Source organism: Protopterus annectens, chromosome 17.part0, assembly GCF_019279795.1.
Source record: "Protopterus annectens isolate FY-2018-M chromosome 17.part0, PAN1.0, whole genome shotgun sequence".
Lineage (NCBI taxonomy): Eukaryota > Metazoa > Chordata > Ceratodontiformes > Protopteridae > Protopterus > Protopterus annectens.
Genome location: NC_056751.1, coordinates 279,020,458 through 279,042,250, shown reverse-complemented (window position 1 = coordinate 279,042,250; position 21,793 = coordinate 279,020,458). Strand labels below are relative to the sequence as shown.

The 21,793-nt window shown below is 31.1% G+C and overlaps 1 long non-coding RNA gene across 2 annotated transcripts in view; it reads left to right on the top strand.

The window, feature by feature from the left end:
* Window positions 1-21,793, top strand: part of LOC122791328 — a 1,134,043-nt gene that overhangs the window by 718,979 nt on the left and 393,271 nt on the right. For both annotated transcript variants that reach the window (XR_006363134.1, XR_006363135.1), the window contains exon 2: window positions 8,730-8,794. This is a non-coding gene — a long non-coding RNA (uncharacterized LOC122791328). The remainder of the gene's footprint in view (window positions 1-8,729; window positions 8,795-21,793) is intronic.

Sequence of the window (21,793 nt, the reverse complement as noted above, 5' to 3'; positions counted from 1 at the left end):
TTCATCTCTAAAATATAGTAGTAAAGAGACTTGTGCTTTAGACATAGAATTGATTGAACAGTTTCCACTAAGTTATTAAAATTTAGTGAGGAATAAAGAGAAACACACACATATATTAGTATCTTACGTTACATATGTAATACTTGATGTTGAGGTTCTTATCTTTGACATGAATTAGTATATGAGATCAAATGAGTTTAAAACAAGTGCAAAATCTTTATCTAATAGCTAGACTCAGTAAAAATTAATATTTTAATTATGTTATCCAAAGATAAATGGGTAAAATGAAGTTGGGCTCCCCTTTTATAATATATGGATTCACTTCAGAAGCTCGAAATACTGAAATCTAGAATTTCAGTATCTCAAGCCCAAGCAAAATTCAAAACTTTGAATACCAGAAGTTTTGAATTTTGCGGTTTTACCACACACACACACACACACCCCCACCATCCACCACACAAACATACACAATCACTCTACTACATGAAAGCAAGGGGGAAAGCCCCCCTACACCCCCCATGTGGGGGGGATATACCCCCAACGCCGCCCCTACTTAAATATTCTCACTCTGAGGTTGCACTGCATACAAATACACACAAAACACCACCACACAAGCTTTCTCTTCTCGCACACACATCACAGCAACAAAACACACTGACACACACCACAACCCCTACCCAAACCTCTTACACACACACACACACACACACACACACACACACACACACACACACACACACACACACACACACACACACACACACACACACACACACACACATACACACACACACACACTTACCTGAATGCATGACCATAGTGGAACTTTAGAAGTGCAAAATTCAAAACCTCCAGTATTGGAGGTTTTAAATTTTGCGCTTCTAAACTTTTGCTACTATGTGGATTTGGCTTCTTAGGCTCGAAATACTGAAATTCAAGATTTCAGTATTTCGAGCTTCTGAACAGACTTTATATATGTGTATGTATATATATATATATATATATATATATACATACACATATATATATATATGTATATATATAGATAGATAGCTATATATAGATATATATATATATATATATATATATATATATATATATATAGATAGATGTATATATATATATATATATATATATATATAGATAGATATATAGATATATATATATATATATATATCAAAAGACTGGTGCACATATATTAGAAAGTATTGCAATAGCTTGGCTCAGACATTTATATCTAGTTAGAGTATATGTCAGTCCAACTGAAAGTCTCTCATTTTGTATTTAAAAGCATGTTAATTAACCAACAACTTGTGTAAAAATCTTTTAGACAATGTAATACATGTATAAAAAATGCATAAGTGATTGCTTGAGCATAGTTATTCATCAACATTTTAATCTTTTGTTCATCTGTATGGTTCTAATCAAGTAAAAGTCAGATGTAAAAATAAAGCTCCTAAAGCTTTCTCTTAGGTTTACATTAAGGGGCTTCACAGTTACCGCAGTGAAATATACTAAAGTACATTTTGTTAAAATGAATAGATAATTTTGGACTGCATTTATTTTTATAAGATTAAAAGTCTGAATTCATTGTTATCTATATTATTTGTAACAAGAAGTAGTGAATGACCAAATCACTAAAGGGAAAGTGAGGTGATTATATTAAAATGTGCTTAATGCTGACTGTTCACCAACACTGCAAAAATAAAACTTCATGTAGGCTATTCTTAAAATGTTAATAACACAACATCATATAGCTACTAAGCATTGTTAAGTGAAGGTTAATGATGATTATTACATTTCCTATATTATTAAAACAAAATTCTTTATATCACGCTCTATTTCATCTTCCGTTCAGATGCAGATAATTTATGTGTTATATTCTAACCATTCATCGTGCATCTATTATTTATTTTACTTCTATAAGGTTTTCTTAACTTGCTCTTGTTTTCTAAACAATTTCAGTTGGAGTCTAGCTGTTTTAGATATTTTACATATAATAGAGCAATTTTAACAAACTTTGTAATAGAGAAGCAAGTTATATGTTCATTAAGAAAAGGAACCGTATCATTAACTAGGTTGTATTGATGTAACAATGCTTGCAGTTTTTAAGTTTCCCACCAGAGGTCAACTCACTTATTTTAATATATGTTAAATGTAGTTTTTTACAGGTTTTATTCACCTCATAAAAGACAAATGATTCTTTGACGTTTTTCTTCTTCAAGATTCTTACAGTTTTAAAAGCTTCTGTATAGCGAAAATCTGCCGACAAGACTGGACCTGAGGCCACTATCTTAGTGCAGCTGTCTACAGTATCATAATCACATTTAACTGTGTGCTTATTCACCCTAAGAGCCGTCAGCAAAAGATTCTGAGAAGTACTGTTTGACAGTGGCATCCAGGACCGTCTCACACATGTTCTTGTCCCCACAGTAATGAAGCACATGATTTTTTTTTTGCATGTAACTGCCTTAATGTCTACAGTTAGCAGAGTTATAACATCATCTAGTCAAAAATTTTATTGGATGACACCCATAATAGACCCTCTAGTCTTATGCAGCAATATGAAAAAAGCTGTTAACCAGGTTTCGCTGTACAAATGATCTTTACTTGTCTTCAGTCTAATAGAACTTCCTTGGCACTGAAGCTTGAAGGTACGGTTATAACAAAATATTCTCAAAAGCTTGTACAGTTTGCTGTCTTCAAGTATTATATAATCAGGAAACACTACTACAGAATTTAAATTCTGTGTATATTTATGTTTCAAAGTCTGGCCTGATTCAGACTTATACTTGTTTCTGTCAGCTTTAATTTAAATTAGTAATCATATTAAACTTTTATTTCCCAATTTCTAAACATCAGCTTGAAAATAGTAACTTTTTATGTAAATAAAAGAATCTAACTTACTTAAATGCAGCAGTCTGAGGTTTTTAGCTTTACTTAGGAAGTTTGAAGCAAAGGGTGCATCTCCAATACTGTTCCCTATACCTTCCTGTAGGGTGCAACATAACAGAATGGACCAACAGCTTCCAGAAGCCTTAGGGGAGACGAGGCAGTTTAAAAACAGTTCGAGAGTCATCTTGAGGTAAGAAAAAGATTCACCTCGAACTTAATATTCTTTGAGTGGCCTAGTGATGTAAAAAAAGGGGAAAATAAAGCTGAAAATGGTGCCATGTTTACTAGAGGATGTTAGTGCAACACATACTCTAACATTAAAACATTAAATTGAGTATTTAAGGTTAAGTAAATGAAAAAAAACACAGATTAATGAATGTAATTAAGTTATTGTGACACTTTATATTATGTAGTTGGTTAAACAAGCTGCATTAGTATTTTAATAAAGATTTATACATGTTTGCATCATGAAGCCTTCCCCAACTCACTTAAAGAAGCAGCTGTACATATTAGATTTACTAACAGTGCCTTATTTGGAAATCAACTCAGTTTTGTTTTTGTTTTGGCTATAAATTATCTCAGTAAACAGTGGGATTAAACTTTTTTAAGCAATTCCTTAATACTATTGCTGTTAGTTAACTATTCACTCTGTGTGTTAAATGATATTTAAACAGCATTTATTATCATAATGGTGCAGTAAGTATGAATTAAGAGACATTAATCACTAACCAAAAAAAAAAAAAGAAGATTTTATTATTTATTTACCAGTTGATTCTTTGAGAGATGAATTTGTTGTGGCAGCTGAAGTCTCTGTTTTTTGTTTCTTCTTTTTGATTTAATTCCAGGTATTTTTCATAAATGTTCACTTTAAAGAAGACAGGGAAAAGTCCCTATCCTCTGGGATGGTTGTTAAGTTACTGTTTGTTATATAGGAGATAGCTTCATTCAGGTTATTAAAGAAGCTTTTACCAGAAGAAAGGTGCATTTTTATTTTTGCTGGATACAATATTTGGGCTGTAAAGTTGTTTTGTTTCGGATCTTTAACCAGTGGCCAGCATTTCTTCCTCATTTCCAGAATTCTCGCAGAGTAGTCATTGTCAAATCTGATAGGGTGTTTGTTAAATTTTAATGGGGCTTTCCTCCAAGCAGGTTTTAACGCTAGTTCCTTATCAAGATAAGAGATGAATTTTTGCAACAATAGATCTCGGTGTTGCTGTGGGGGTGTGGGCACTGGCTTACCAATTACCCTATGGGCTCTTTCTATACTGAATGAGAGCCCTTCTTGCATGTCTAAAATTTTGGGAATCCAGTTATTCAAATATAAAATCATGTTCTCACCTTCTGTTTTCTAGGGTACTCCAAAAATTCAAATATTGCATCTTCTCTCCCGATTTTCAAGGTCATCAATTTTATTCATTAGCCATGTGTTTTGTTAGAAGAAAGTCTGTGTGCAGTTCATCTTCCTTTAATCTTCCATTCTGTGTCTGTTATGGCTGTCTCCATGTCCATTATTTTATTTTGATATTGTTGAAAAAGGTCTCTAAAAACTTCAGTTTGTTTAGAACTATTCTCACTTAGATGACTTCCAAAAAAAAGCTGGAGAATTTATCTTTAGTGATAGTTACTGTAGAATGGAAGACACCAGCTGTAGTTCTTTCCTCAGTGCAGCATCAGATTGTGAAGACTTGGAGCTGTTCATTTTCCTTCAAGTTTAGTCTTGAATAATTTGACAGGAATTGTTTGGAATAAAAACTTCAATGTTTGTAAAGTTAAAATTTCCATTATTAGTAACTAGATTTTATAACATTTAAGTATATATATATATATATATATATATATATATATATATATATATATACACATATATATATATATATATATATATATATACATATACACACACACATATATATATATATATATATATATATATATATATATATATATATATTAGTCTAATTCCTATCTATTATATTAATTTTATAGAGCTCAGAAAAAGTGCTGCGCTTAGTTGGCCATCTAGGCTCCACCCCTGCCATCTACACTTCTGATTAAAATAGATACTTTCAAGACAGAAGTCACTTCAAAAGTTCAGAGTTGCAGACATTACAGAGAACAGTTTTGAGTTCAGAGTTTCAAAAGAACAGTGCGTTTTGCTTCAGTTCTTCAGTTATAGAATGGTTCATTTCAATGCTCAAGGCTTCAGAATTTTAAATATTCAAGTTTGCAATCTGCAAAGTTACATAAGCTTCAGTTTGATTCAGTTTACCAGCACTATCTTGTGAGACAGTTTCAGCAATATATAATCTATCTCAACTGTTGTCTGCAACTTCAAATGTAATCAGTCTTGTATATAATAAACTGCATTTATTACAAAAATTACAATATTGTAACTTTTATTCTTTTTTATTCTAAAAAATGCAAAAAAGTGGCACCTTTTCAGTATAACTACAAACATCTGGTTCATTTCTTTCATTCTTCTTGTCTTGTATTTGTCATTCTAACTAAGCACTGTTTTCATGTGTCTTTCTCCTCCCCTTGTTTACAAAATTCCAATCATTACATCATTAAAATCTGTTGTGACCACAAATATGATACCACTTAAACATTAAGAAGTAACTACAAGTATGCAGCACAGTGTCATATGAAAAAAATAACAAAACCTCGTTTGATAAACCAGCAAGGAAACCACAAAACAGTAATAGCATCCACTCAGTTTATCATAAAAAGAGGCTTTTTGGCAAATTAAATTGCTGGCTGATAAATCCCCATGGCTTGTTGACACAGTGAATATAATTTTTTTTTAAAAAACGGGAGGGTGTATGTTAACAGAGGGCATTAATAGAGACATCAACAAATTTTATTGATTTAATTGAATAATTATTTTTATGAATTGGATGTAATTAGAATATAACTAAGTATGGTGGATTTAGTGTGTATTTGTATTTGTATTCTGATGGTCTTCTTGAAAAAAGTGGCTAATAAACTGAGTAGATGCTATAATGGTGTTGACGTTTCCTTGCCAGAGAGATACTGTCATATGCTTAATTACCTCTCAGAATTTCTCTTCCTGATACCCTTGCATATAAACTTTTGTATACAAGATGCATTTTTTTATATCTTTCACAAAAACTTGACTAATAAGCAGAAGCATTATAACATGTGTAGTCCTAGACTACTGCATTGTTGAAATCATCTTCTCAAAAATTCTGCAGTCATTCATCTATATCTCTCTGATTTATCTGCACTAAGCCAGTGTCTTCCATTTTCCTTAACACATTAACCTTCCTATAGTTTTCTTCTATAAATTCCCTTATTCTTTAGGTATATATCATTCCTCTTAATTCTCCTATGGTGAATAGCCTTTCATTACTGATAAGCACCACAACTTGGTCATGTGCTGGTCAGCTAACTTTTTCATATTTATTTATTTGACATTTGTTGACCAGGTTGGTCCAACTGAGCCAGTAGCCCATTTTCAATGAGCACCTGAGGAGAAATTCTCCAATACATAGAAATACAGTATGATAAGCATATTTTAAATGCAACACAATCTTAGAGGTCTTATGTACTAAAACCAGTAAAATAGTAAATGGAAGCTATAGTATATTAAGTGAGTAAAAAAGTCAATACACAGCTATAATACCATTACAGAGAAGACATATTTTGAATATTACAAGCATGTTTAAAAAGTATAGCACATATATTCATTTAAATGTATCCAACTGCTTGCTGATGCATTACAGCAAAAATTTTCAGCTTTGTCTTTGCCTAGACTGTGTATTCCTTGCATAAATGTCATGGCAGCACTTCAATTGCTAATAAAATATAGTGAAACTGGATGGCATTTTCATAACACTTCTTACCTTTTGTATCCCTCCATTTTATCTTACCTTGTGTATCCCTCCATTTTCTAGTACTTTTGCAAGTTAAATTTCACATGATGTTTTGTCTGCCTCCTTTGCTTCCCTATTTGCTATCTCTTCCTTGATCTGATGTTAGCAGTACCTGTTTCACCAGGTTAAATTCATTCTGTACATCAAAGATCACCATCACTGCAACTGACTACTTCTCACCTACATTACCACGACATGTCTGTATAGCATCCACTACATATTAACTAATTATGTGCTCTGTCTCTCCATTCTTATTCTAACTTCTCAGCTACGAACACTAATCTGTTCTGGATTCAGTCCTACCTTTTGCTACTTTTCCTTCACTCCTCACTCCCTCCTTGTCAATCATATATATATTGTAAATAGTACACGTCTTAAATGTATTTTGATTGTAGGCATATGAGGAAAGCATCATATAGTTATCAGTTTGAAAGTTTACATGTAGCAATCTTTTATGTAATTGAACTTATCTTTGCTACTTTACTCAGTAGTGTAGTCTTTGTTTATTGTAGCTTTATTGGCTGAACCTCAAAATGGTCTATTTGAAATAGTGTTCTATCACAGTTAATAAATGGACTATACATAAATCAATCAATAAATAATAATATTCCATGCTTTCTAAAATATATTTATCCTTTCCTACTAGGTACTCTTGAATTTATTTGTTTGCACCTTATCAATACTTATGCCTCATCTTTATCAGTTAGATAGGTTTTTATTCCTGCTGGATCATAACACCCCTTCTCTTTTAGTGACACTATCACATTTGGCTTCTTCATGGTCTCTACTGAATACTCTCCTAACATCATCTTAAAAGTCCTTGTTTGATCACAACCACCTTCTCCTCTATTGTCATCTTGTTAAAATGTATTGGAGACCCATGCATACCCACTGCTCTCTTCTTTCTTGGACTCAGTATTGCTTCCTTTATGTCTTTTATCAATGCGTCCCACTCTTTATTCCTCATCATCTCTCATTTTATCAGTTTTCCTCTATCCACTGCTTCCTCCCTTTACAGACACTCACCCCACTGCATAAGTTTTCCTTTAATGTCAGTATTCTTTATTAAATCACGTCTAGTTTTCTGTAGATCACTTTTTCTTTAGCTTTCAAATTTTGTATTATCGGATCATACATTCTGTGCTTCAGTTTGCATCACTATTTTTTGTGCATTTTACTCCAGTTGTTTATCGACCATCAAACCATTTTGTAGTCAACTGACCCATTTTTTCCCCATCATGAGGGCAAGTGCTCACCAAGATGAGGCATCATTTAGACAGCCATTGGACTATCTCTCTTTATATATATATCTATATATATATATATCTATATATATATATCTATATATATATATATATATATATATATATATATTTATATATAATGTGTGTGTATAGGTATACATATATATATATATATATATATATATATATATATAAATATGTAGATATATATATATAGATAGATATAGATATATATGTCTTGAGCTAAGAAGTTGAGAGTTATGGAAGACAGAGCAAATACATGGAAAATCAGGTACATTCTGCAAAAACTAAACAAACGTACCTGATTTTCCTTGTATTTCTGGTCTGTCTCTCTTGTACCTTAAAATTGTCCAGATTTCATAGTTTAGGGAAAAAAAGCAACGGAGATCTTCCTTTCTTCATTTCTTGTTTATATCAATATTGATGTACTGTGAAAATGTGGGAATGTAACCCCATATGCATGTACAGTATACCCAAGTGCAACATTTTAGTTGTTTACTGGATTGCATTGCATTATATTGTATTGCTTGGTACTGTATTATATTGTATTATTTTATTTATGCATGTTCATTATATGTGAATGCACCTTAGAAGATTGCTACAAATTTTGTTGTACTTGTACAATGACAGTAAAGGAAGCTTATGCTATTTTTTCTTATGTGCATTATTTCAGCAAACACTGAAGAATGAGGAAGCAACACAGAAGAACACTCTGGTGCAGTTATACAAGGACATTAAGTAAGACATTTCTTTCTTAAATAGTTTCATTGTATAACAGCAATAATTGACTTGTGGATGTGTGTTTATAAGGATTTTACCCATGCCTACTCAATGGTTATTGTTTAAAAATATAATTTTCTAGTAGTGAGTTTCTTTTCCTCCTTTAAGTCATTCACTCCAATGGAGCTCAGGAAGTTTGCATTGTAACTTTCAATGGGCGGAGCCTAGGCCTTTTTTTTTTTTTTTTTTTTTTAGGTTTTGCATTAGCATGAATTTTCTTCTTTTTTGAAATTCTTTTTTTCTATTTGTAAGTTTTTATTAGTTTTCATAACATAAATAAATTTTACAGAAAATATTTTAAACATAAAATAAACAACTAGATACAAAGTCCATAATATACATATTATCTTTCTTATATTTACATTTTATCTAACAGTTTTCTAAGTTTTAGTCAAGCCAGTCTTATATGTCACTTTTGTAGTTCTTAAAGCTCCATTTTGCAATTCCCTATTACAAACAACTTTAGCTAATGATATAAAATCTGTGAATAAGAGGATTTGTTTGCTTTTCCAATTTACAGTTATAACTTTTCTTGCAATTGCAAGTAGAGACCAAAGAAGATGCACGTGTATCTTAGGAATGCATGTTGCTATCAATGCATTAAATAGCAACAATGAATCTGAGATTTCACATTTATCTGACCACAACGCTTTTATAAAGTTTTTAAATTCTGACCATAATGTAGTTACACTTTTACATTTAAGAATCATATGTTCCCAATTTCCACATAGAGCCTCTTCACATCTGCAACATTTATTAATGTCATTATTTGATATCACTGCTAATTTATGTGGAGTGATAAAGGTCCTATGTATAAAATTCCATGTGAAGATTTTCCAAGAGAGAGATGACATTGTATTATTGATTGATTTTAATATTAATGTTTTCTCCTTCTCAGTTAAACTGGATTTGTTTATTTTTTCTGTATAGTTCCATAAAGCATTTTCTGTGCTTTGCAGGTCAGCTCTTAAAGTTTTATATATTTTTGATAATAAAAGACTATTATTGTTATTCAAGGTATTTAAATCACAAAAGAGTGAAAGTATTTTAGGTAAGGATGTTAAGTTGGTCATCTGGTGTATTTTAAATTCATTAACTATATATTCTCTGAATGTTTGCATGTTCAACCAATTGTTATGGTTTATGTTGTATCTAGCAATAAGGGAATTTGAATCATGCATGTTTTTACTGTTTAAATGTTGGTGCCAGAAGACTAACCCATTTTCCTTCATGTCTTTTACTTTGTTTATATTAAAAAAATCAAGGCATGTCTTTGTGTATGCTATGGGAAATATTAGAAATATACATTTCTTGTCATATAGTTTTTATTCATTATTTTTTAAAATTGGTTAATATATATTTAATCAAAGAAAGTTCATAGGTTCATAGATTAGTACTAGGCTAACTGCCCTTTTGAGCCATTTTAAGCCTAGCCAATTATCCCCTGTGAGATTTAAACCCTGTACCTTGTGTTTGTAAGGCAAACACCTTAACCATTAGGCCACCCTCCCACCCCTATTATTATTTGTATTATAAATAAAGTGTTTTAGTACTAAAAAAATTTTGTTAGTTTCTTAGGACATAATATTCTCTATTTTTGAATCCATGTATATAATAAAATGTTTTTATGGAGGGTTTTCCTCTTTGAACTGTATTACAGGTTCAACTATTGACTTACCACATTTAGAATGACTGATTCTGCATAGAGCTCTAAGTTCAGAAATGCTATTCCACCATTATCCCAGTTTCTGTAGTGCCATGTGTAGCCAATTCTCAGTTTTTGGTGTGACCATAAGAATTTTATCAACATGGAACTTAATTGTTTCATCAATTTTTTGGTTGGATGAGCAATTAGTGTCTGGAAAAGAAATAGTTCTTTAGGTAATATGATCATTTTTATTAATTGCAGTCTTTCCGCGGTATTGAAAAACATTTTATTCCATCTGTTTAGATATTCTTTGATTGTGGATATTACATTTTTATAGTTTATTTTCATGGTCATTCCAATTTGATTTTATATATACCTCTAAGTATTTAAGTGTGTCATTTGATCAATTAAATTCACCTTGTTTTCTTAATACATTGTCTATTTTCTATTTAATAATAAAGTTTCTGTTTAGTTGTGGTTGAAACTTAGGCCTGAAATTTCTTCAAAGGTTTGTAGGGATTTCATAATGTGCTCAATAGAAGAATCAATATCACCAATTGTTAGTAGGATATCATCTGCAAAAAGTTCTATTTTGGATTTATAATTTGGGTTAACAGAAAAACTATTTATATTTGGATTTGCTCTTATACTATTGGCCAATAGTTGCACTGATAAAGCAAACAACAAGGGTGACAATGGGCAACCTTACTTAGTACCTTTTAAGATTTTGAGTGGGCTTGAAAGGAAAGCACCAGTTTTGATATATGATATTGAGTGTCTATGTAATCTCTTTAAAAGATCTATAAATGTAGGTGTGAAATTGTATATTTCCAATACTTTAAATAAATAGGACCAATTTATGGAGTCAAATGCCTTGTCTAGGTCTAGGCTTGTAATTGACACATTTCTTTTTCTTGTTTGCATATTCTATTAGAGATAGCAATCTGATAACATTGTCTTGGACTTTCCTATTTAGGATGAAGCCTATTTGTTCATCTGCTATTAGTTTGGGCATGAATTGATTTAGTCTATTGGCAAGAATTGCTGTGAAGATTTTATAATCCACATTTAATAATGATATAGGGCGGTAAGAGGTTACAAGTTTAGGATCTTTGTCATGTTTTAAAATAGGTGCTATCATGGCGTATTTCCAAGAGGGAAATGAACTTATATTTTTTTCTGAAGTCCTCAAATGCTTCTAATAATGTCTTTAATACTTTGTCTGGTAGTATTTTATATATTCTCCTGTTAATCCATCTTAGCCTGGTGCTTTGTTGCTTTTAAGACTTTGTATTATTTCCTTTAGTTCCATTAGAGTAATTGGCTTAAACAATTTAATATTTTGTTCTTTAGATAGTTTTTTATTTATGTTTTCTTCCAAGAAATTATATTTTGTGATATTACTAGTAATATTTGAATTTGTTTTATTATTTCATGATGTTTTCTAAATACTTCCTAAATTTCTTTTAGATCTGTCACATATTTAGGTTTGCTTTTAGTTTTATCCATAATTTCCCATATATGTTTAACATTTGTTAGACTTTTTGATTTCACTGCTAGTATATGCATGTTCATCAGGTTAACTGAATAAGATTGTAATTTAATTCTTTCTAGATTTATTGCGTCTTTATGATTTAGAATTTCTACATATTTTAAGTTTAGTTGTTTCAATTCTGAGTTTGAGTTTGTCTTTAGCAGTTAACTTTCTTTTTAATGCATCAGTGTTTGACTGTATTATTATTAGTTCACTTACCCATTCTTTTTTTTTAATTTTACCAAATAAATAAGATTTTAATGTGTCCCATACTATAGTTTTTGAAGTTTTGTTATTCTCATTAATATCAAGAAATAATTTTATTTCTTTTAAATGCCATTCCTTAAATCCGCTGATTTTAATAATGTATGCTGGTATTCTTTGCCAGAAGATCAAATTATTTGGTTTATTGTTAATTAAAAAAAATAGCATTGTGGTCAGATATTGGGCAAGAACTTATCAGGACTTCTTGTATTTTAGAAAATAAGTTGTCAATAACAAATCTCTTATCTATAGTTGTTTGTGTACCAAATCTGTAGGAGTAATATTTGTATTTTAAAGATTTTTCTTCTTTTATTTAATATAGATCTCTCACATTTGAATTAGTAATGAAATTATTTAGTTTTTTAGCTGGAAAAGAGAGTTTAAAATTATCATTTTTAGTAGTCTCATTCTTGGGAAAGAATACAATTAAAGTCTCCTGCATACATTATATCATCTGTAGATCTAGTTATTGTCAATTCAAGATACTTATTTGCTGTTTTAGCACCAATACCAGATATCCAATATGTGTTGGCCAGTGTGATTTGTTTTCTATTTATTTCTAAAATAACCAACCATAACATGCTTTTTTGGCTGAATATGAATCAATTATTTTAGGTAATGGTAGTGGTTTCCTCCATAATATCATAGTGCCTCTTCTTTCAGTCTGATAGTGTGATTCTACAAGTATTGTGTAGCCATTAAAAGACATTTTATCTAAATCACTTTCTATTATATGGGTTTCTTGCAAAAAAGCTATATCATCTTTGTTTGTTTTCAGATATTTGGCCAAACTTCTTCTTTTTATAGGGTTAAGACAGTTCAAATGTAGAGACATACATTTATAATAAAACATTTTTATAGAAAGATTTAGGTATTAGAAATTAAAAAAAAAAAAAGGCATGTGTACATTTTAAAATAGTGCCTAGAGGCATGCACATTTTTTGTATGCCTTCTTATGGGGATAGTCATCCCACTTTACTGAGAAAATGGCAAGACCTTAACATACAACTTGGTTTCAGCTACACTAACCTTTTATTAGAATTTTTTGCACCCCTTGAAACTGACTTAAGGAATAAAATAGATTTACAATATAAAGTCATTTCAGAACGTTTCAAGACTGAGTATTTCACCAAAAGATTGGATAATATATGGACTCAAGTTCATTCTTTCAGTGAACGGCTGAAACAAGTAAAGCACAAAAAACTTGTAAGGGATGCTAATGACTTTGCTCTTGGTCAAGTCTTTCTATGGCCTAGGACTGAAAATCCACGTACACAGACTACATCTAATATTGAAAACCAAATAAACGCCTCAAGCTCTTTTCCTGCTTCACAAGGAACATCCAACACTGATGTTAGTATAGTTCCTTCTTTTACATCTACAACTAATAAATTGGTGAGCACGGAATTGATGCCTAATAGCCTTACTTCTAAATCTACCAATGATGCAAGTTTTGCTAGTGATACACCCCCAACCAACAAGCAGCCAAAGCATTTCTTTTAGCAGGCGCTAAACCGAAGGACACAGCCCCTGCTACTAACTGTTTTTTACCGTTTCCGGTCAAGCAACAACCAGGATGGAGAGGCCGGTCAAACAGCAGGGGGCCAAGAAAAAGAAAGGGATCCGAAGAAAAGTACACAAACACAAGGAAACAAAGAAATTGAACTCTCTAGTGCATAATATTTCTGATCATGTCTTGTCTGAATCAGATCTCTCGTTATTAGATAAAGGCCTTAATTTTATCCCTTCCCAAACCAGTTTTTTGAATGATGTTTTAATTGATTTGAGATTATTTTGTCGCAATGTGTCTTTGAAAATCTTATTTAAAAATAATAGTGCTTTAGATACAAAAGCCTTAAAAAATTTTTTTAGAGTCAAAAGCAGTTTTATACCTTTTATGCCACATAATGTAGAAAGCTTTTTGAAGATGTGTGAGAAGGACTTTTATGAATGGTTTGCCTCTAACAAGAAAAGATGTTGTTTCTTTAATGTTACTAAAGCTGAACAAGAGTCCATTCATGCTTTAAAAAGTAACAGTAACATTATCATTAAGCCAGCTGACAAGGGTGGGGCTGTGGTTATTATGAATTCTTCAGATTATGATAATACTATGAACAGTCTTTTAACAGATGATACTGTCTATGAAATGGTCACTCCGGAGAGAGTTAAAAGAATCATCAAAACAGTACAAACTGATTTATATGACCTTCTGATGTGTGGCCAGATAAGCTGTGAGCTATATGAATATTTTCTTATAGAATTCCCCACAATCCCCATAATTAAAGGTCTACCTAAAATACACAAAGATATTAATCCTGTACCAATGAGACCTATAGTCTCTAGTGAATGCTGGATAACCTCCACTATCTCTTCATTTGTGGAAAGTTTACTTAGAACTTTGGTAGATAACATCCCTAATATTCTTAGAGACTCATACCAACTGATAGAATTTCTAAGAGAACTTGAATTAGATAGAGTGGATACAGAGTTACTTTTAGTAACCATGGACGTCAAAAACCTTTTCACTTGTATTCCAAATGATCTAGGGCTTCAAGCCATTAGTGAGATCTTAGTTACACAGTCTGTTTACAGTAATAACAGACAAATTTTGATCAATTATTTAGTAGAATTAATACTCAACAACAATGTTTTTTTATATCAGGACCAACTTTATTTGCAAAAATGGGGGGTTGCCATGGGCACCCCCTGTGCAAATAGTTAAGCTAATCTTGTAGTTCATAACTGGGAGCGTAACTACTTATTTAAACATGCAGATTTTAGTAAAATAAAAATATACAAGAGATTTGTGGATGACATTCTTTTTATATGGGAAGGTACAGAATCTGATTGTATGAACTTTATTAAAGAATTAGATGCCACCACTTCTTTCTTAAGTTTTACAGCTGAGACATCTCCCTGTCAGATACATTATCTAGACTTGACATTGGAGCTAATTGGAAATAAGATTGTCACTTCATTATATAGAAAACCCACTTGGAGGAACACATTACTCCGTTTTGAAAGTATGCACCCCAGATTCTCTTTTAAGGGGATTATATCAAGCCAAATGTATAGAATGTACAGAATATGTAGTGACAGGAATATTTTACAATCAGAACTCAACAAATTAGAAGCCTTGTTTAGAGAGAGAGGCTATCCTATCAAATTAATTACTGAATGTAAGCAGGAAGTTATTAGGAAAATGAATATTACATACGACTCAGTTGATCATGATAGGAACTTTCCTAAACCCCATATAAAAAATAGAGAGAAATTCACTGATAAGTTGAGTTATGTCACTAAATATACCAGTGATGTTATCAATCTCAATAAAATTATTCATAGGAATTGGAATGTTTTAATTACGGATCCATTTACTAAAACAATAGTGGGCGACTATCCTAGATTTAGTTACAAGACTTGTAACAATTTAAAACAATTACTTTGTTTAGAAAAGATTCCTCAATATAATAATGGAGCAAGTGACCTACAGGGTACATTTCCTTGCGGGCGGTGCCACATGTGTCCGTATATCTCTAAGAGCGTTAGTTTTCAACATCCTGAAGGGTTTTTCACTTTTGTACCAAGGTTTCATAATGATTGTAATAGTGTCAATTTAATTTATTTAGCTACTTGTGACAAATGTGAAGTGTTTTATGTGGGCCTTACCAAGAGGAGACTCCGTGATAGGATTTACAATCACTGTTACGACATCAAGACAGGGCATGAATGTAATGCCCTAGCTAAGCATATTATTGAATACAAAACTCATATGTTTAGTTTTAAGGTCTTGGAGATACTGGTCATTAACAATAGAGAAGGCGACAACATCAATCAGCTAGCCATTAAAGAACTTAAATGGATTTTTACTTTGAAAGCTCACATTTACCCTGGTATCAACCAGTTTGTATCTGTTAAACCTATCCTTAACAGTAGAAAATTATAAAGTCATTATATATATTTTCATAGTTTTTAGGTCAAGAGGTTTGCATTATACTTTAGTCAATTGTTCACTTTTTCTTTTTTGTCTTCTTTTTTCCTGACCCAGCAGGTCAGTACCCCTTTTTTCTATGTATATTTTGGGGTATTGAAAATTCATTTATTTCATTGTAATAATGCATTCATTTATGAGTAAAAAATATATATATTTATAATGCATATGAGAGAGAATAAACATAGAACTTAACAAAATATATTATATATGAGATTCTTGTGAATCTGTTCGTTTCATTAAATGTACTCATTCATGAGATTTACATATATACATTGTGAATGAGACAGAACAAATAAAGAAATAAAATATTAAAAATGTTAAAAAATATTTTATACATGAGTTTTCAGTTTTAACACTTTTTATACTTTTTAATATACATTTTTTACATTTTTCACATTGTTTATATATATAATACATTCATGTAGTGATAGGTTAATACCAGCGATGTACTTACATATATCTTTGGTATATACTTCATATATATATATATTATATATTTTATTATGCATCCTCAACTTTCTATAATATATTTAAGCAATTTCTTTTTCTTTTTCATAGTTTACCCTTTATCATATTACGTTATATATGTTCAAGTTAATCTAGTGGTTTTTCTCAATAAACGTTTCAAGATAGCTCGTTGTTAAGCTTTGAGTATATTCTCAAACATATTTTTAATAACAAAAAGTCTGTAAGAAAGGTTTTAAAAAACAGATTTTTAAAAGTTTTTTACTTGTTTCTACATTTGTCCTTATATTCATTAAGGATTACTTGAGAAGAATATCATATGGTTTTGGATGTATTCTCTGCCTATCTCTAGGACCTTGGTATTAATAAGCACAATTATACATCGTGCTTCATAGCGTTTTTTGTATCCTGTCCTGTCTTAATTTGACCAGTCCTTTATTTCTTGTTTTACCCTTCGGGTTAGATACATATAAGCTTGTTACTTGTAACAAACCATAGAGGCATTAGCAGTATTGTCCTCACTGCACAGTCTCTACAGCAGCTAGCCAGCTTTCATTTTCATTGAATTTGCTGCTTTTTTCCGTAAGCTTTTACATGAATTTTGGCATTCAGCGCTATTTTTGATCTTTTATACTTTGCACTAAAGAAATGTACACTCTCACAAGACATGCTATGCATATAGGCATGTTTTTTATGTATCACTCTGTTTTTGTTTAGTATTAACATAAGGACGTTTTTAGTAAATAGTTTAATTTTATATTCATGCAAATACTATTGCAACCCTTATGGTATATACATATAGAAACAGAAATAGTCATCAAGAATCACTTTGCTTTAATTAGCTTATTTCGGTTTTTATAAAGGAAGCTTAGGGTAACAACTCTTATTTAAGTATTCTTAAGTAAGTGTACCTTTAGGTAATTGCTCTATCAAACCTTGGGATATGCCGATTGGCTCCTTAGAATAGATTGACACATACTCTTAAACTTCCGGCATCAGAGAAATTTTCTGACAAGCAGTTATCTAGTTTTTTTAGAACTCTTGCATGGTCAGCAGTGTCAGATCCATTAAGTATTTAAATATTCATTTAAGCTTTAAAGCAATACATCATCTGATGTTTGAGATGTTCAAAATCATTTTTTTTTTAACAGAATTACATTCGTGTGATACACCAGCAATCCATTTTTTACATGAGGTCAAGGTTTGTATGATGACTTAAGCAACTTTAGTGTTGTTTCCCTATGCATTGGATTTTTAACACATTAGGGTAAATTAGAATAGATAGGATGTTTTCCTGCACTGTATCCATGATGTGCTTTTTATGTTTTCTATGTTGAGACCTGCCGTAGATATGGATGTCTCAGAAACTACATTTAGGTTTCATAATGAATCGGAACGCAATTTCATTTTGTTTACACGCTATGTTATTGTTGTTCTTAAAGAGGTTTTTATGACAGTTTTTTAGCATTACACAAATTCTTTCATGTTAATTCTGTACTACATGGATATGGCTTAGTAAAGTATCTAATTGTATTGGCATTTGCAGCCATGTTTAATCGTTTTGCTACTGTTTCTTTAACAAATGAAATGAGCACACAATTAATGAATTAGGTAGTGACCATTTTTGATTAATTTTTTGGCTTGCGCGCCAAAATGTTTCATATATAAGAACCCTGTTTTTACTGTTTTAATACACCTGAAGAAGCGTAGTTTAACTACGTGAAAGCGCTTGTGTTTTTTATCCTAATAAAGAAGATACTACGTTTACTGAATTTATCTCGTGTGGTGACTCCTGTGTGGATCTTATACTACTAGTATTACAAATTTAGTTATGGACATATGACATAAAATAAACAAAATTAGAATACATTCAAAACGATATACAATTCTAAACATGGAATGTTTGATTCCTTGTTCAATGAGTCGATCATCTAAACCACCTTCATCCATCCTAGGAATAATATCCTACTACTATCAAATGCATCTGCCTTAAAACAGTATATATAACTAATACATTAGTAAAACCACTCTTCAGAAATATTAAGTGGCATAATTTTATGTTTTTGACAATGTATGATTAACAGTAACTTGTCTTGGATATTTAATCTTGTGCCTAAAAACATCTTTACTATCCACAATCTATATTGCATGTAACTTCTTGAGCACATTAAAAAATGAATATTTCTTTAATTTGTTTAAAATCTCTTTCTTTTACTAAGAATAATAAATGTAATGGATTATGAGATTTGTGTGATTAATAGTTTTCTATTTAGTTGCATTGTATATACAATCTAGATTATTCATATACTATGTTTTAAATTAACCTTAACTATCATCTGCTTGAAACTATTTACAGTTTAAAGGTAAAGTGCCTTATTTCCAATCTAATGATTAAAACTCCAAAATCACCTTTCTCTACCACTATTTCTCTGTTTTATTTCTATCTGGTGTTTTTCAAACTGTTGGATCATGTATATTAATATAATGAGGATTTACCTTCCAACATTGTTTTGTTTCATATGTATGTTGGGATGTTAGAATTTTAGTACTATACAACTGGGTGTAAATTTCCTGAGAATAACTAACTCTGAGGCTACAGTGTAGAACTATATGCACATGTGCTCAAAATTATGAATAAATATAATATTAATATAAGATGAAAATTATGTATATTAAGTGCTTTGATTTAAAAATTAATTAATGTGCATATACATTCTTTGTTACAATTAAAACAATAATACAATAAGATATAGACACTAAAACTTCTTTTAAGGTAACAATAACAACTATTTGAATTCCTGTAAATTAATAGTATTCTGTATGTCTTCTGTCCCTCCCCTTCATATATAAACAGCAAGAGCAGAGTGAGGCTCACATTTATGTCTACAATCTATGTACACAAGTAACACTTGAGATTAGGTGTTAAATTTTACCATAAGAAGTATAACTTATATTATTTCAATGTTTCACCTAAAATCTGCTGACTTCACAAAACACTTTCAGATTGTCATAATGATAGTATCACCTCGATCTCTTCATGCACCTCATATTTATATAATGTGACATCTGTTGCAAGCATAGTCTATATTCTATTCTAGTAAATATATAGTTATTAATATATAATGCATATACGTATAGAATAGTAATATTTCATATCAACAGATAACTCTCTTTATTGAAAAATATGAGTTTTAACAACCTTGTTTAAAATATTCTTTGAAGATCAATAGAAACTGTGTTTAGTGTATTACTATTATATGAACATATATCCGTTGTCTCTTAGTTTAAGTATAACATCATTTGATTTACACTTATATGTCCAATATTTTACAGACATGTACAATGTTTGCTGCAGTATGCCAAAACTATACACTCATTTTGTGTAATGAGACATTTAGTTTTTATGGAATACATGCATGTAGGTGAACAGAATTTAAGTGAATGGACATTGTCTGACATCCTAAATGTCGAAGGCAGTTACCCCACTTCATAGAAAGTCGAATTTTCAGATGCCAAACCCAGAAATACCGAACGCCGACCAGGCTAATATTCCCCCCTTTTCGACCCATGGTAGCGCTTGTGCGACCCAGGAATTTTGAATTCGGCATTTTGCATGACATTCTGAGCATTCACGTCTGTGAGTTTTGACATTTAAGTTCGGAGTATGTAATGGTCGGGGATGTTGCCTTCGACCATATCCATGTATTCCAGTTTTTATGTCAATGAAACATCTACTTTTCTCTATTGGAAATATTAGTTTTGGTTCTTTTGTTTGTTAAAATGTCTCAACAAGTTTTGTAAAACTGTCTGTAGTCTATTGTAGCTATATTTAAAATCATCTGTCATCTATTAGCTCAAATATAGCTAGATTTTAGGAATTTCAAAACATCTATCTGACAGGGCATTCTGGTTAAAGACTTGCTAATTAATCTTGTCCCATCAGTAATATGATAAAAATACAAAGGATTAAAGTTAGCTCAGGATTGTTCTGTCCATCATCACACAATGACACAGCTGGTATAATGTTAAATCAACTATTACAGTCCTAACAACTATGGTATCAACTTTCCAGAGTAGTAATATATGCTTTAGCAATCAGTTTCATAGTTTCATAATGTTAAAACTGAAATATGCCTTTCAAATATTAGCATTAAACTGTTTCTAAAGAAACTTGTTCTTACTGCTAGTGACATATAACTAAAACTTGCCATTTATTTTGCACCCATGTGACAGTGAGCACGAGTACCATACTGTATACTAATAAGAGAGATTTTTGGTTAATTTATTTAACATTCAGATTGCTATAGCAAATCTTCTTAGTATTTATATTTATGGATCCCCTCATATTTAGTGTATGTTCTTGACAAAATTCAGTTAACTGAACCATTTAATTTAATATTTGGTAACATGACAATCTCCAATGTAGCCTGACTAAGCTAAAATAGTCTTCTAAGAAACATAGTGTGTTTCAGAAACTCTGTTTAACTTTGCACCGTAATCTACAACTTATGTGAAAGAGTTCTATATAAAATGAAACACTTACATATAATGTATATATTGTTTTCTTATTACTTTCCCTGCAGTTGTTCATCTCAGCATGGTGAGAGTTCAAAGGTCACACTGTGCACTTTCTCGCACTGCTGCTTTAATGGATGTGTGTATGCAGTTCTACTCTTGAGCCAAAATTCTAGTGAAGCTTTTAGGATTATCAGTAGGAAACAACTTTACAAATGTAAGTTGACTAAACTTTTCACACTGTTTGTACTGACAGTATTGCAATTTACTCAGCCACCATGTAAAAAAAAAAGGGAAAAGACGTTAATAAAGGTGCCGTGCTATTTCCATTCACAAGTACACATTTAGGCATCCAAAGTTCCTTCCCCAACTCCCGTTACACATCACTACCACACAAAACTTTAATCCCATATCATATCTTTCTATTTATAAGCTAGATCTTTTTCTTTTTATAGATTTTATTTTAACCAAAGCATTATAAAGTTTAACTAAGATTAGTTAACTGATTTTACAAAACTCAAACAGCCCATTCAAAAT